The sequence below is a fragment of the Venturia canescens genome, chromosome 3, assembly GCF_019457755.1.
Source record: "Venturia canescens isolate UGA chromosome 3, ASM1945775v1, whole genome shotgun sequence".
Classification (NCBI taxonomy): Eukaryota; Metazoa; Arthropoda; class Insecta; order Hymenoptera; family Ichneumonidae; genus Venturia; species Venturia canescens.
This window is the reverse complement of record NC_057423.1, coordinates 4,088,796-4,105,478: the sequence shown is the minus strand read 5'-3', so window position 1 is coordinate 4,105,478 and position 16,683 is coordinate 4,088,796. Positions and strand designations below refer to the sequence as shown.

The 16,683-nt window shown below is 47.0% G+C and overlaps 1 protein-coding gene across 4 annotated transcripts in view; it reads left to right on the top strand.

Annotated features, from left to right (window-relative positions):
* Positions 1-16,683, top strand: part of LOC122407510 (tubulin polyglutamylase TTLL4-like) — a 179,386-nt gene that overhangs the window by 143,891 nt on the left and 18,812 nt on the right. The window lies entirely within an intron of this gene.

Genomic DNA, 16,683 nt, shown 5'->3' with positions numbered 1-16,683 from the left:
GGATACCGAACTCCGTTATAACGACGCTTGACGTCGGGCCCGTCAAGACGTCGACGTAGACGGCTTCTCCGTAGAGACAACGGCGGAGACAGCGTCCACGACGACGATTCGCCACCCCCAATCCCGTTATGATCCCCCTCCGCCTCCATCAACTCGCGATAGCTTTTATCCTCGAGCTTTAATCCGGGAATATAGAACATCCGATACTCACGGATTCGAGGCCGAAGCGAGTGGTGGTTGAAGCTTCGTGCACGAGCCACAGCCACCGTCCTGGACTCGCTACCCTCCTGTGCTACGTGTTACCCTGACCGCGTGGTACGTCAGACGACGTCTTCCAATTGACGGGCAGCTTTGTCAGACGTCAAAGCTACCGCTGTACGCGTGTGCTCGCTGGCTCGGAGCGCTGGAGCAAGATGTAGCTCATCGGTTATCAATCCTCGGGGGTCCGCGTCACTGCTCTGCTCCCCGGGTAGGTTTTCGCGATGTTAGGGCGCCGTAGTGTGCTCCCGGAGGCTGATCGCGCGTGTTACCCATCGGTGTTCCTGCGCCACTTGCCGAGTCGACGGACAAGCTTAATGGCACTGCTATCGATGCAGGCAGCGATGAGACGGGCCGTAGGGAAGGATTTTCGTATACTTTGTGGATTTCAGGCGGGGTGGACCGCTCTGCTGGACGACGCGGTTCAACAGAGCCCTTCATTATTGATTTTCCTTTACGCGAGTGTATTTACACGTGCAGCGTGCAATATGGGCGCGGATGACTCGGCGATATTGATCCGGAGTTGAGTATAGAGAGCTTTTTCCTCCACGTTCAGTGCGAGGAAGCGGCGTGCGCATTGCTTTTGGCGCATGAGTGAAGAGAGTCACTTTATGAGCAGAGGGAGCGCGGCCCGCGGAGCTTTTAAGCTTTCTCCCCGTGAACTCTGTTATCCTGCTAACGTTTGGTGCGCTTAGAGGACTGGCGCGCCAGTGAAAGCTCCCCATCACCCCGGGCGATGTCCCCCGGAAAATAGCTTCACCAAAGCCCTCCCCCGCTGATCGATCCGCGACCGCAGGCACCAGGCGAATACTTCCACCATCGTCATGAGTCCCGGTGCTGAGAGCCCGTCGTGACCGAGCCGCGACAGATGGGCAGATCTCCGTCAAGTCCCGGACGTCCGGCAAGGTCACGCGCAATGCGACACACGCCGTGGCCCGCCCCCGTCCACGAGCCGGAGCCGCGCTCCACCATTCTGAGCTGTGCCTCCGGGCCGTTTTCTCCATTGTCGAATCCGTCGAGACGGTGCTCCGGAAAGCCACCGCTCCCCGGAAAGCTTTGATACGAGGTCGGCGAGAAGGTCAGCGAACGTGAGAGCGGAGACCCCGGGGCCGGGCTCCACACCTGTGCGAGATCCGAAAGTCGCAGCAGGTCGAGAGACGCACTGGCGCCGCACCAGGCGCCTATCAAGAGGTGCAGGCCGTCTCGCGGCATCCTCGGAAAAGCTCACGTCCCCCAGGAGCGTACCGAGTCGCAAGCACTCGCCCCGAGATCGCGACCGCCTTTTCATTCTCCTGTTCACAAAAAGCTTCCGAACCCTAAGATCACGCTCCTGAAAGCGGCGACGTTGCTCCGCAGCGCGACCCCAATCGCTGGCAGTACCCGTCGCGCGGATTACGCGGTCGACAATCGACGGGTCTGAGGATCACGAAACTATGACTGCGCTGGAGGTCGCCCCCTGGCTGCCACAAGCTTGTGAGAAAAGCTTCGATAAGCTTCGCGAGCTTTTCTCTCGCGCTCGAACCAACGGAAGGAGCTTGTGCGCCGGACGGAAGTAGCAGTACTACGTCGCTGCCGCGACATCGCAGCGGGCTAACATGACCCTCGAGGAGGACGATTCTACTTGTGACATGACGCGTTGCACCCCCAACATCACGAGGATTACTCCAAAAGTCATTGAATTTTCCAACATCGATTTTCAAAAATTTTCATCGCTTCTCATCATTTCCGACCTCAAATTCAAAACCCTTCGGTTTTTCCTCAGCTTTTCTGCTCCTCCACACCTCGCCTCGTCGCAATTAATAGACAAATGGCAGTCTTATCATGCACTGCAGACTCAGGGCATCGACGTTAGACACGCGTTGGCTCAGCCTAACGCGAAACGTTGTCACTTCGTGGCTGTTTGACGCACCAGGGGAACAGAACATGTGTGTCGCGACACGTGAACTTTCCTGGTCTAGTTCCGAAGGATCGAACCTACGAACAGGCAAACATGAGAGTCGATGACGAATCATCGCAACCGCGATGATTCGAGGGTGAGCCACCGCTCTGAATCGTCATGAAAATGAATGATCGGACCTCCACCCTCTCGTGGAAGTCCGGGACGTAGTCGCTAGAGAGGTCTTCGCAGGTGTACGACACCGATACCGCGTTTAAAAAATTCAATACCAGGGACACATGTCGCAGGTCCCCTCCGACCTAGTTCTATGTCGACTCAACACGAAGCAGAGTCACCGACACCGAATGATCCAGGAGCAGCAACGCGTTCGAGACACTTTTTACAATTCATTCCTCCTGTTTACGTGAGAAGCACGCAAGTGTTTATTTAGCAAAAAAACATGTGCAAAGAACGCCTGAATTTGGGGCGTCGGCCGATCGGTCTGGCGTCACAGTACCAGGATATCAAGAGAACCGGGAACGAGGAATCCTCCCGTTCGACATTTGTAAATCGAGATAAACAAAGGCTTTCGTTTCGTATTGGGAAAAAGAACGAGGCTGACGTATCGATAATCGTGGCGCACGTTTTTTTCGTGCTTCACGAATGGAGGGAGAAGCTCCATATATCGATTTGCCGACCGTCGATTTGGCTGGCTCCTCTTACCTTCGCTGCCCCGTGTTCCTTCGGTTACTCAAGAGCCCCCGAAGCTCCTTCTTTTCTGATGACAGAAACACGTCAGAAATCAATGGATTCTTTTCTCCGAGGAATGAGAGGCTCGTTAAGTGTCAACGAGGCCGTCCAAACGGAGCTTTCGATAAGACAAAGCACCCAACGGTTGCTTGTGAACAGCCCCCAACACCAGGCAAACATACGCCGCCTGGAACTGTGCCAATTGAAGCTCTCGATACGCGGGGAGCGGCCAACGCGCCAGCGGAGCTTTCCCCCGGTCGATCTATTTCGGGCGATGACAACCGCGCCGAAAAAGCGCGGGCGTCGTGACGCCTGATCGGGAGAGTAGGAGAAGGCGCCCGTACGACGTCGCCAAGTTGGGCGAACCTCATCTACGGCGGTTCAACCGTCTACTCGTTCTTTGGCTGCTACCCTTTTTCTCAAAAATACTAACAATCGAGTCACTTTTGTTTTGAGGATCTTTCGACTCGGAAAATCGTTTTTCTCTATAGCTAAAACTGCTTTTTGGTAGCTCCTCAAATGTCGCATCTTTTTTTTTTATATTCAATCAAGATCTGTTAAACTTGGAAAGAGTTTATTGTTACCGTTAAAAATAGCGTTAAATGAGCGTTAAAAATACGTATTTTTCGGAATTTTTTTTAGTGGGGATAGAATAATCTGATCATTTTCAAATTTCGACATGAGCTTATTATAGCGGTCGATTTATAAAAATAGAACATTTTATTTGGGTCGACCAACAAAGTATGGCGACGTTTTTAAGGGTCTTTACACGTCTGTTTTCCGCGAGTGAAAACTCCTCCAGTTGTCACTCTTTTTCTGTTGATTCGAAAATGATTTAACAAGGGTCATTCGTTCACTGACATCTTCAGGGGAAGAATGTACCTAAAAAATAATGACAAAGTGCAAATTTAACATTTGGGAGCGTTTTTACTCAAAAGTTGTAATTTTCGACCATTTTTTCGACATACTTGATCTCAAAAAAGTGATTTATTCACCTGCTAACTTTTGAAATTTGTTTCTCTGACAATTCTCTGACAATGTTACTGAGAGTAACCTCCCAAAATTTCATCCAGTTTGGTCGACAACTTTTTGAGCTACAACGCGATGAGCAGTTTTTGAAAGAGTGGTTCCGAGATAATCCCGCGTTTAAATTCTCAACATGTGACAATTTATTAATTGTAGTAACTTCTGATATGCGATTCATACCTTCGAAATATGTAAAAAAAATCGATTTTTTCAAAATTCTAAAGAGATCGCTCGCCTTAATTGGAGGTTTTGAGAAAACGAGCCGAGGAAAACTGGGAAGAAAAATAAAGAGTTTAGCGAGGAGCAGATGGGGCAGGAATAGCCGGCATTTTAAAATAAATTCTCCAATACTAAACCGAAGTAGTAAAAAGTGACGATTTCCGCGAGTTTTTCGTCCCCTCAGCGGAGATCAAAGCTGATAATTCGCGACGGTGCGCAATCGGAACGCTTTTTGCCTTAATTGGAAGGGACGCTTTTCCCAGGCGAGCCGACAGCTCGACGCTTGTACGATTATGTACATAAAATATGTATAAATAGATCTTCGGTATTCCCGAGTGTAATCACAACTGCGAGTGCTCTCTCCTCGCATGATCATGCACAAGCTTCATCGATAATAACCTCCCGCAATAAAGTTTCTCTTCCCTACAGAAACTCACTTACTTGCCTATGAAAACGCGGACAAAAAATGCTCGAGCTCGTGCTCAAATCCACTTGTGCCAGCGATAAGCGAGCTAAACACCTACAAAAAATTAGTCGCATTTTTTTCGAATGTACCGGGAGTCATAACTCCGGGAAACTGCTCATTCGGAGGCGAGGAATTTACAAGCGTTTCCGAGGCTAGTTCCTGCGCCGAGACCCCGGCATAATAATACCGCTGTTAATAACAGAGTAACGTCTCATTTACCTGAATTTTTCACGTCCTCGACTGTCCATTCTCATTTATGCACACGCACACAATGTATTCGATGTTACAAGAAACGGAGGCAGGGCATCGTGTTACCAGTGGAAATGGGTGTGTGTTTGCAAATTTGTATGCTTAAAACATTTTCTTCGAACTGTCAGAGAGATTCGTCGTCGCAATTGTCGGCGCCAATATGCACGTGTACATGGCGAATTACCGGCTCTAATAACTCGCGAGTGTATTTATCGTTCGTCTCAGTTGCAATGTTTCTTGCTCGCGGACTAATTACGAGTCCAGGGGAAACTGAACGACCGGAGTCTTTGGCTCTCTCGAGCAGGGACTCAGATTTCCGTCCCGTCAAAAGTGGGTCTCTTAGGTCGGGTAGGCCACGGAGGAAAAGAGGCCCGCCCCGAGTTTCTCTGCCAAAAGTCTCTCAGTAACTGCCCTCAAATTGCTGCACCCGGGCTCTTTCGTCCGAATATCAAATGCTATAAGAAAGACGAAAAAATCGGTGAATAAGATTATTCTGCTCGCTTCCGTCCGATGAAAATGGAAACAAATGGAGGTCCAACTGTGACAGCAGCATAAAACTGGTGAGCAGATCGACTTTGACGGGTCTTTTCGGCAGGAAATGACGATTCGCGTTCTCTTTACTGGAGTACTTGAAAATCATTGAATTCTGAACGATGCTCGCATCATAGGCACTCAATGAACTCATCGAACCGACTGCGTGCCCTCGGCACTTCGGAGAGTATTTCATCGATCTCTCGTCGAAGATGACGTTTGTAAATACGCATTGTTCTACATAACTCAAAGTCTCTTATCCACAGGCAAGAAGAAGGGGAGAATTCATTCTACTCCGTTTTATTTTTCTGTAAATCCGATGGAGGGCCACAGTCGTACCTGTAATTGGCGTGTTCCCTTCGCGTCTCTCGTTTTTGTTGTCTACACTCCCTTCGTGCATGAACTCAGCTTGAACGTCGGAAAAAAGTCATAATGGACGAACAAAAGTCTGAAAATTGTTCTTAAGGTAACAAGTGTGTGATTGCCGGGTGGAGTGGTGCGTTTATATGCCCATATATACGTGTGGATTCGAGCTTCTTCGTGCTGTTGAGATCTTGCTAATGACGCGACGGATGCGAACGCATTATGTATTTCTTCTTTTACGTTTTCTTTTTCATTCAACGCAGACAGGCTCAAACGAAAATATACGTCGATGCGTATCGAGCGAGTCCTTTGAAATAAAACTCGAAAAACGACTCGTTCGCTCTGCCGATAATCGAATTTATGCAGCTTCTCTTTCCTCTTATTCCATCTCCAGTGATGCCGGCGCACACATTCTGCCCTGAGATTCATTCATTCCTTCGCAGCGCTCCATTACCAAACTTCTTTCTCCGATCTCCTCGCTCGCTCCTCTCATTCTTCGCAATCGCGTACATTTCTTTTCCAATTATCGTAACGAGATGCCAGACCGCAAATTTCATTTTGGCACATATCGGCGTCATGCCTCGGCGCATCTCCCCGCGCGACGACAAAAGTCCAACAGCTGCGGAAATGAACAAGGAGACTCGGTCGATGCTCACCGCGCTATCTTTCGTATGCGCAAGCACTTTACTACGCTCGTAAAATAAATGAATCGTGGTCGATGACGCCACGTGAAATATCCTGGATTTTGAGATCGCGCCGACCCTGCTCATTCCGTCATTCAATCGTTCCGTGGTAGTCTCGTGACTTGGCAATGATTATTTTCTCAAAAATTAACATTCGAATATAAATTTGATGAAAAGTTCTTTGGTCAGACTATAAATCAATGTTGCGGGGCTCCTGCTAACTTTTTCTCTCAATACTGGGCCTGAGTCGAGGCCTTTTATCCTCAAACTTAAGAAATAGCAACTGAAAATTCGTCAGAAAATTCAGCAATTTGTTTTCCACTCTTGAAAAGTGGTCTCAACCGAAAATTAAATCTTGCAAATATTCTTGGTAGCTTTTAATTCATAAATATGTGCTGAAAATTCGCACCGATGACCTTCGTTCTGAACGAAAATTAATCGGTCTCGGTACACACGAGATTTAATAATTCGAAGTTTATTAAACTGAATGCAGAGTCCATACATTTGACTTATGAAAACATATGCACTGGTCTCGTGTACCAAAAGCCATGTACAAGTCGGAGCCGCGTGTGCTGTGTACATCGCGATGTAAATGGTGAACTTGTACTTGGCTGGATGCATATATCGTGCGATATTTCAGCAGTCGAACAATTTTTATTTCCCAAACGAAATATCGGCAAAAGCAAACACAGGATGAACCGCGTTCGAATGCTATTTGAAATGATATAAAAATGATAATGCCGAACAAATGAAAAAATAAGTTCGACTGCCACGTGCAAAATTTATAATTTCCTCATTAGCGTCGACGAGCGGCAGAAGCACAAAGTCAACGAAGGTGTACAAATGACGAATCGGCTGACAGATGTGTTGACTGATGATTACGCGCTCATCGAAGTTGTCCCAGTCTTTTTTATTCTCGTTTTCTACGCTTTTTTTCCTGTGACATCATCCAGATGTCAATATTTGCAGTTCGTGATGTTAAGCAAGTGTCGCGACCTCGAGAATCCGGTGATCGAGTGCGAGAGGACCGGAGTGTTGCTACAAGTGTTTGAAAATCGTGATGAAGGCTCGCGACGCATTCGGTGAGAAATGATAACGACGTTGAGGACGCGCGAAACGCCGTTTTTCGGCGGTTTGCAACAGCATAAATCATCGTTTTTGATACAACAGGAAATCCGAGAGGAAAAAATCAACTCGACTCCGCGTGAGTTTGCGAGCCCGAGTAGGCTACCGCGTACTCCAATTCCGAAAAAGCTTCTCCAATCACCAAAAAAATAACAGTAACAACGAGAAATATAAGCGCAATTAAAATAATGACCTCACTTTCCATTCTTCGTGCCCTAAATATTGGACGGTGTTATCCGGCGCATAAAAGAAAAGGGAGAGAGAATCGGGGGGCGAAAAGAAGTAGCCCTTTCTCGCGGTAAGTAATCCGCGCGTCGACGCGTACCTCGTCATTTCGAGAAGCGCTTGTAATATCCGTCCCTCTCTACGGTCCCCTCCTTTTTGCCATGCTCACTAGCAGAGAGTCCAAATCGAAAAGTGCCCGCGAAGAAGGAGAGGAAGAAAGAGGAAAAAAGAGAATCGGCGGAGAAAAAAGACGGAGCGAGCGCGAGTGAAGAAAAGAAAAGAAGAAAGATGGTGTGCGTGCGCGCGGTCGGCACGTCGGATACACACGCCCAACGCGTGCGTGTCGCACTTCCATGTATGAGGACGCGGGGACCGCTCCGGTTGTGTGTACATGGCGAGTGTTTGAAAAAACATGTGTGTAGTTGAGAATGAGTGAGAGCTTTACGGCGTGCGCGAAGAGCGTGGCATACACGGACCGGCGTGCACACGAAGCCTCACGGATAGGCTTTTGTACGTGTGGGGAGTTCGAAGCGCGTAAGAGTACCGCGATGGGGCTGAGAGTCGAAGAGACGTAAAAGCCGTGACGCGCCGAACGAACCGCAGTCCGACGCTCCGTTAGTGTACAAGCGTGTGCGTGAATGTTGAGGAGAGAGCCGCGTGTACATAGAGAGAAAACACGCGGCACACTCGCGGAGAGAGCTGTCGAAGCGTGTGGAGAGTGCGCGGGATTTCCACTTCTTTTTCGCTTGAGTGCGCCTCGCGTCGTCGCTCCCGGGGAGATCCTCTTAGCATCGAAGCGCGGTTGTGCCGAGTACGGGAGGAAAAAAGAGAGGAGACAGTCGTTCTCGGTCGCTCGCGGGTGCGGTGACGTCGCCTCTCCCCTTCCGTATCATCCAGCAACTCTCCTGCCTCCCTCGACGGCCCTTTTCCACTTTCTGCTTCTCTCACTCTAGTTTTCCACGCACACACGGAGACTCGCGCATCCGTGTGAGGCGTGTGAGGACACGGTGCACGCGGATGCGAAGGTATTGGTGCGCCCCCCTCAGCCCGCCGGAGCCTCCCCAGCGCACGATCTCTGACTGACTCTCGGACGCGCGCACCTGCCGCCGGTTCCCACACTCGTTGAGGCGCGGGCCCTCGCGCGCCGGACGTGACGTCACGATCAACTCCGCTCTCGCCTCCCTCTCGCGCGCTCACTTCCACTCCGTATATCTCTCTGTACATGTCCGCACACACTTTGCTCTCGCATATAATACACACGGACACCGGCAATCGCCGACTCTCCGAGCCTCATCACTCGCACGGCCCGGCGAGGGGGGACAGAGAAACGGAGAAGGGACGATTACTAGGACGCGATTTTGTTGCGGGCCAGAAAGAGAGAATGGGAGCTAAAGGCGCAGGAGGCCACACGGTATCCTCGCGCTTCTCTCTCGTCACTCCTCGTCGTACAAACGAAACGAATCGCCACTCATTTCTATGTATTCATACACGCATCCACCTCCGTAGATTTATGCTCGCATACGAGCCTCTCTTTCCGTGTGCCCGTCCATTTTATATATTGCGGGGAGCGAGCGCGGTCTGTGCTTGTGGATCTTTCGGAATATTGCACTCGATAACTCGGCCGCGTTAACTCCCCAGCCTCTGCCTCTCCGCTCCTCCGCACCCTTTTCTTCCAGTTGGACCGGCACATAGCGCAATAGGGTATTTTACACCATGTAAAAAAATATATATAAATGCATGATTATGATGGATCTCGTAAAAAGTAAACGAGAAACGTCAATATTTATTCATAAAAATGCAATATTAATTTTATTCAATTTTAAAAATCGTCTTTTTTCGTCTGTTTTTCAAATGTCTAAAACGCCATTCGCCATATTGGATTCCAACGTGACGTCACTCCGATAGTAAACAATCTAGATTCTTATTGTGCACTCTGTGTTATTTTGAAATTTTACAAGTTATTATGCACGCTTGTGGGCTTTTATCATTCGATTAAAATCGCATTATATGGAAAACGGTTTTGTGAAAGCAGAAAGTACAAATCTACCAATGATAAATATGTTGATGGTGGCGATGAGTCCACAATTTTTGTGACATTTTTACACTTGTATTATTGCATTCAGGCACGAGACACCAATGATATACCACTGTAACTCATTATTTTCACAAATTTTATTACTTGGTTTTTCGCAATTGTATTGTTTACCAACGGAGTGACGTCACAAATCGAAACAACATGGCGGCTAGCGTTTCCGCGCGAAAATTGAAAGTCATAAATAAAAAATAGTTTTCAAGACAGTTTTCGGTCTTATAAAATTGAAATAAAAATTCTACTGGCTTATTACGATCTCAGGATTATTTTAAAACAGTTTTCAAAAAAAGGCGTAATACCCTATTCACATTTTTCTACATTTGTTCTGCAAATGGCGCCTCCGGACACGATTTGTCGATGGCGAAATACTCGCACGGAAAACTCCTGTCAAATTCATGGGTTTCTTCTTCATGCTTGTTTTCAGTTTTATAAACACGGTTGTTCGGAATTTCTGGGTGAATGGTTTTGGGTCAGAATAGAAGCAACGCTCGGTCGATGCGCCGCTGCGCTCGCTCATTCACACACAAAATTGTGCGATCAAATGGGCAGGGGCGGAGTCACATCGAACTTTTTCATTTCTTAATAACGCGATGTATATTTTCATTTCGACAGTACCCGGAAACCGGAAACGGTATATTTGCTGATCTTTAATGGTTGGCATTGGAATATGAAGCGAACGGAAACGAAATTAACAGCGGCATATTCGCTGATGTTGAAATTTCAAAAAAATTGACAGCCTACGTAAAAGGGACGATTGGAAATGATAAAATTCACCATTTTCATGATTTCGAAAAACTTATTCCAATTATTACACGGTTTGCTCGAATTTCGTTGGAAAATATTTCTACAGAATTCTACGAATTTTACAGAATTCAATTATCCCTGAAGAGAGTGAAGCATCAAGAGAACTGATAAGTTCAGCTCATTGTTCTGCGTACATTTTTTACGATTGAACATTGCAAAACGTGGTGAATGTAGCGCGTCTTTTTACTACTCGAAACTGTAGGAATTCTTTTGATAGTAGAGCAATAAATCGTGCACCGTTTTTTCCATTTTTCGCCATAGAAACTTTATGTTTTGAGCCTCGCACGAAGAATCGATGCGCATCTGGAAGCCGTCGCACTGGATCGTCAAACTGTAAATCGTTTCGTGAGATCAATATTTAGAAGTACGCTTCTTCGAAAATCCGTACAATTTTTTTTTTTGCATGAACAGCTTCGATTACTCACCATTAATGAAATTTCGTCGAGGGAGGCTGACATTTTCTATAAAAACCATAAATTATGGGGTTTTTACGGGGATCATGAAGAATAGCCATGAAGATCCCCAAATTATGGGGATCAATGAAGAATCCAATTTCATTTTTCTGTTTTCGAAGCTCTCTTTCTGTGAGACAGAATATTTAAATGGTATTCGCACGAGACGAAATAGAGTCTGGGGGTCTTTTGGTGCCTCCTTTACCTTCAAAACGCTCGGAGATCGCAACTCGAAAAATCTTATTTCACGACGTCCCGACGCCACATGTGTTGTGTACAAAGCGTAATTGCGTTCTTTGAAACTTCGATAGTAATTTCATCGTGTAATAGCCAGTCTCTCTCGAGTTTTGTACACGCTCTGTGCGCTCCCAACGACCAGTTTTCAAGTCACGTGATTGTACGTTAAAAATCGTAAGAGAAAAAGGAGCGAGAGGGAGAGAGAGAGAGAAAGGTGGAGCCAAAGAGCAAGATTGTACCACAATATGGGCACGCATCTTATAATTCGAGCGTGTATATGGTAGCGAATAAACGGTCCTGACTCACGCAGCGAGCAAGCTACATTTAATTTATTCGCTCTCGTTCTATCTTCGAGGTATTACACAGTGACACACATGTGTGCATATATCGCGATAATAAAAAACGGTTTCGTGGTGCAGCGGGGGTTAAGCGAAGAACGATAAACACGAGGGAGCCACTCCTTCCGCGCTTCTTTTTGCTCGTCGTTATAGAATTGGTTCCTAAGGTTGTTTTGCCTTATTCTTCCATCACGGGCGTCGTAAAAAAATCGCAAGAAAACTCGTGAAACGTTTCGACCGTAGAAAAGAGTTCGTTTTCCATAAATCAATTCTGAATTATTGATTGACGATTAAATGATACGTACTCAAACCTGAACTCGCGTCGAATGACTTTATTGAAATGAGCCACGGGCCCCGATAGCCCGCGACGCGGTACCGATGAACGTAATGGCCAAAGGTAAAGTACATGTTGCGTACGAAATGAAGGGAGAAGTTTAAATCGAGCAAGTAGAAATGGACGTGCACGCTTGTTTATGCTCCTGAATACATCAGTGAGCACTCGCGTACGAGGAACGAGATTATAAATATATTCGTGCACACAAACACACGTGCGGAAACTCATTCGCGTACGTATAAATGTGAGAATTTTTCCGAGTCGTATCGCACGACAGTAAGAGGAAGTGAATGAGCTCTCGTGCTCTTGCGTATATCCAAGAGGAGAGCTATGATTATGCCGCTCGTTTTTATCGCTGAATACTAAGAGGCGAGATGGGCAAAAAGGACTCGAGGAGCGTCCCTCAACCGAGTGCGCGGTCGTGGCCGGCCTCTCATGAGAGAGACGCGCGGGACGATTGTAATTTCATCGTAATCGTTACCGAGAATGGGGCGTGCGAGCGCGACTCTCTTTGAGATCCACGCGGGACCCGGGTAATACACAAACTCTGTCCTTTTCCCTCTCACGCGCGCCCCACGTGTCCTGCTCCAGAGAATATCGTATAATACTCAGCCCCGCGCACAGGTACGATAGAACGATGGGAGAAATAATGGCTCCGGATCACGCAAAATTGATGCGATGAAAAACGCACATTGTAGCTAACAATGTTGAAATTCAACGACTCCGACGAGGCTGATCATTTTCGATGTTTTATTTAATGACTATAAAATTCACCACAAGCTCCTGCGGTTATTGCCTGCTTCATATCGACAACTTTGCCGATACAATGTTTTTCATTGTTCAGAATATTCTGCGCTGGGCATCTTCCTTCCTCTCGTTTTTTTTCTTCGGCTATAAAGAAACGCATTTTTTATCGAGCTGTCACACGCGCGACTCATTGTCAGAGATCTTTGCGATGAGATCCATTCAAAACTCGGCAATTGGAAAAACTGATTTTGCTCGAAATTGATCGCTCGTTAGGCTCTGCGCAACCGCAATTTAATATTCTGCACTAGCTATCACGCGCGATTACCGACAAGTCGCTTTTCACGTGCCGGAACATCGAGCAGGAAAACAATTCACGAGGGGCCAATTATAGTACGTAAAAGCATTGTTCCAACTGCGAGAACACGCGTAATAAACGCTCGTGCCAATGTATTCAGCTACGAACTCGGGGAAACCCCGGACTGTTGGAACGGGAGTTCGTGATCTGTCAATAGAACGTGATAGAAACGTCTTTCTACTTCGATTATTCATTCCAACGGATTTTTCCTCGACAGGAAATACTCTTCGACGTGAATTCATAAACGGCGGCGAACGTCACCGCGCGAACCAACCGCAAAGACTCGTTTTCTCATTGGTTTAACTCGCTTTTTCCTCCTTTCCAAGAAGCTTATGAAATTAGTATAAAACTAACAACTTATCGAGGCTGGAATATTGACGCGCGGCTATCCCAGCAGTGCGCCTCCTCGGCGTTTTGTGGCTAACTAATTACCGAGGGTATTTTCCACCTACGATTCTCCGGTCTGTGACGAGCGTCGTTGCATATTAAAAAATCGCTTGCTCAACTTCTCAATCGATTTTGCCTAACCCGTTGAGTCTTCGTTAACAAAATTATTGAATTTTTTCAGTCTCTTGAAATCTCTCTCCACGAAATTGGTCCAGTACATGGAATCTGGAGGGTTTTTCTTGAAAAAAATCAATTCATTTTCCAACTTTCGATGTAGATTTGATGCTCGCAAAAATGTTGACCAGTTTATAGATTCAGTCACGAAGGATATCCATGGCAACCTTTTTCCAGTGACCCGAAATCGCTCCGCAAAATTGACAATACCGGATCTCGCATTGGACATTGTTCTCACGAATTTTCAAGAGGGGGCTGGCTCCTCGCTCGATCCGCAGAATCCCAATTAGATGTGAATCGTCGCACGTACTCAAACATATATTCGAGCTGTCAACCGCTACACGTGTTTCATTTATAAAAGTAACGAGTATGGGTTGTTAAAGCGATTATTCGTTTCGCAGAATCATCGTGCGCTCGATGGAGTAGCCTTAGCAATAAAACTCTCGATGAAAACCATTAAAAGTCGGTGGTTCGAGTTCGCGGGGACTGAGCGACCAGGGGACAGGGAACGTGGCATCGTTACAGTTTTTAAATTTACCTCGATCTCGGTTATTCGCGTACCGCGCGCATAATTATGCTTGATTTTGGGCCAAGGTCTTATGGGGACACAATAAATTTTAAATGACATTCAACTTTATGTTGTTGGAACGGCAAAATTTTCCATAACTCCAAGTTTACTCACAACGCGACGAAGATACAAAATTCACAAATAAATCATGGAAAGTGATGCAGGAAAAACCGCGATTTTTATCTCCCTGCCGATAGTTTTTCACGATAGACGGAAAAGTTTGCAGGCTTGTCGTCGTATTTCCCCACAAAAGGCAGTATGATTATGAGGTTTTTAAACACTCCAAATTATTAGCGTGTTTCTCAGTTTTTCCCGAAGACCTTTTTTGCCCGAAATGAAAGGAGCTCGAAATCTTTACCGCCACACTCCTAATTATTATCTCTTCGATCGGCTGACACGCCCGATCGTTATGTACGCACGAATTCTCCGAGAGACACAAGAGATCGATCCACTTTCGTAAAATATCTCCTCCGGAAATTCTTTGAGCTACTGTCGCTTTGGTATCTCGGCTCAATCGAGCGCGCGCACGGTCATCGTCTTCTCGAGCCTCTCGTAATATCGTGTATCGTTTCAGCATCTCTTATCTCTGGAGGATCTGAGCAGGGAGGCAGGCAGGCATTCGGGCTCTGACAGTTTTCGAAGCCCGAGACTCTAGCTCATCCCCAATATATACGTCGCTACTGGTATTCCTTGGATCGTTTTTTATTCGTATTTATTATTGTTATTGGTGCGTTTTTATGATTGTTTTTTGTTGTAGAGTCTCGAGAAAATTTTATTCAAATAATCTACCATCTGCAATCCCGCGGTTATTTCTGCCTTTTTTCTCCTTCACAATTGGAGCCGGTTTTTTATGGATACGCTCGCGATTGCATTTCTCCGTCGTTTTTTGATCGACTATCGCTGCGTAACGGACTCGATATTTATCGGATTATAAGATCGCTCATTGTATCCTCGTCACAGACTAAAATTCTTTGACGTCACGTGCGCCTGTGTAACCTTCAAAAATCTCGAATAACGTAATGCTTCGTGGCTCCTGGTCACTGAACTCTTCTCTATACGCGTTCTCAATGCCTCCCCATTATTATCGGAGTCTCAAATCCCGCCCTCGGCATAGAATAACCGAAGGATGCTGCGTGTTAATAAGATCGCATCGATCGGCACCTTTGAACCTGTTACAACGTCCGTTTGATGTTTACTACAATAATAATTATCCTAATAACATGCAATAGTGGAGTTTTTGTGACGTTCGTATCGAGAAGATTTGATCCGGATCAGAACGCTTGATGAGATTCAAAAGAGTCAGGAGATCTCGGATTCCTTGTTTTTGAGTTCCTCCGCGACGATGGATTCCCGATTCCAATTATTTCCGGCGGAGAAATTCGGTGAACGATAAAAAGGCGAGGAGGAAAAGTACATTAAGGTTGGGCGGCTGAAGGCTTCGGCGGTCCACCGCAGTTCCATTCACGAGAATATAAGCAACGACTCTGTATATAGCGAGAGTATTGAAAGCAAGGACGCCCGAGATGATTAGCTGCGCCGGTAAAATGAGGAATTTTTTGTGGGGCGCGCGGGCCCGACCGAGATCGATTCACGGTCGTGTAGATTCTCGGCGCAGCCTCGTCGCCGAGCGGATCGATCGGTCTCGCGATCGCGATCGTTTGCTTCGCGCGCGTTCCCTCCGTGAATGGCAAGCGTGTATTTGTGTACTGAGGAGAATGTCGAAGGGAACAAACGCTCGTTCGATCCGGAGGATCGCTTCGTAGATCGAAAGTTAAACATTGCCCCGTGACTTTGATGATGAAAATCCGACGAAACGCGATGCGCCCGGTGACGAAGAACCTTCGTTTTTACGGCCACGAGTTCACTCGAGAATCTCGCTTCTGTGGGAACTCGATCCATGCATAACCGTATTTTCTGCCGTCTTGAGTCTTGAGTATACAGAGAGAAGGAGCGGGGCGGGAAGAAAAAAGTTCAAGGGGTTGTATAAAAAGCCGAGCACTGCGCGACGACCAAGCGTGACGCTCTTCGATGGTCCACGAGACTCGGAAAAAAGACGGTTGATCGTTGATTCTGTAACGCCTGCTCCAGCGTGCCAAGGATAAAAAGAGAAAGATCGATCCCCCCGCGGCGCGATGAGCTTTCGTGAAACTTGGCTCTCCGCCGGGATCGCTCGCGTAATACCAGGAAGCTGGCTGCCACGAGCCGCGACGTTTTTGCTCGCCCCTTCGCGATTTGAATCCTCGACCGATTTCCCTTCGAGGGAATAGCGTCAGTCCGGAAACCGCCGGCAAATAATTCGTTTTAAAAGCATCCGAACCTGTCGAAACGGCAAAGCTTTTCGGACATGATTTATTCAAGTGCGAAAGATCACGATGATAAAGCAATTAACTTTATTCCCCGGCTCAGGATAAAAACCGTTCACTC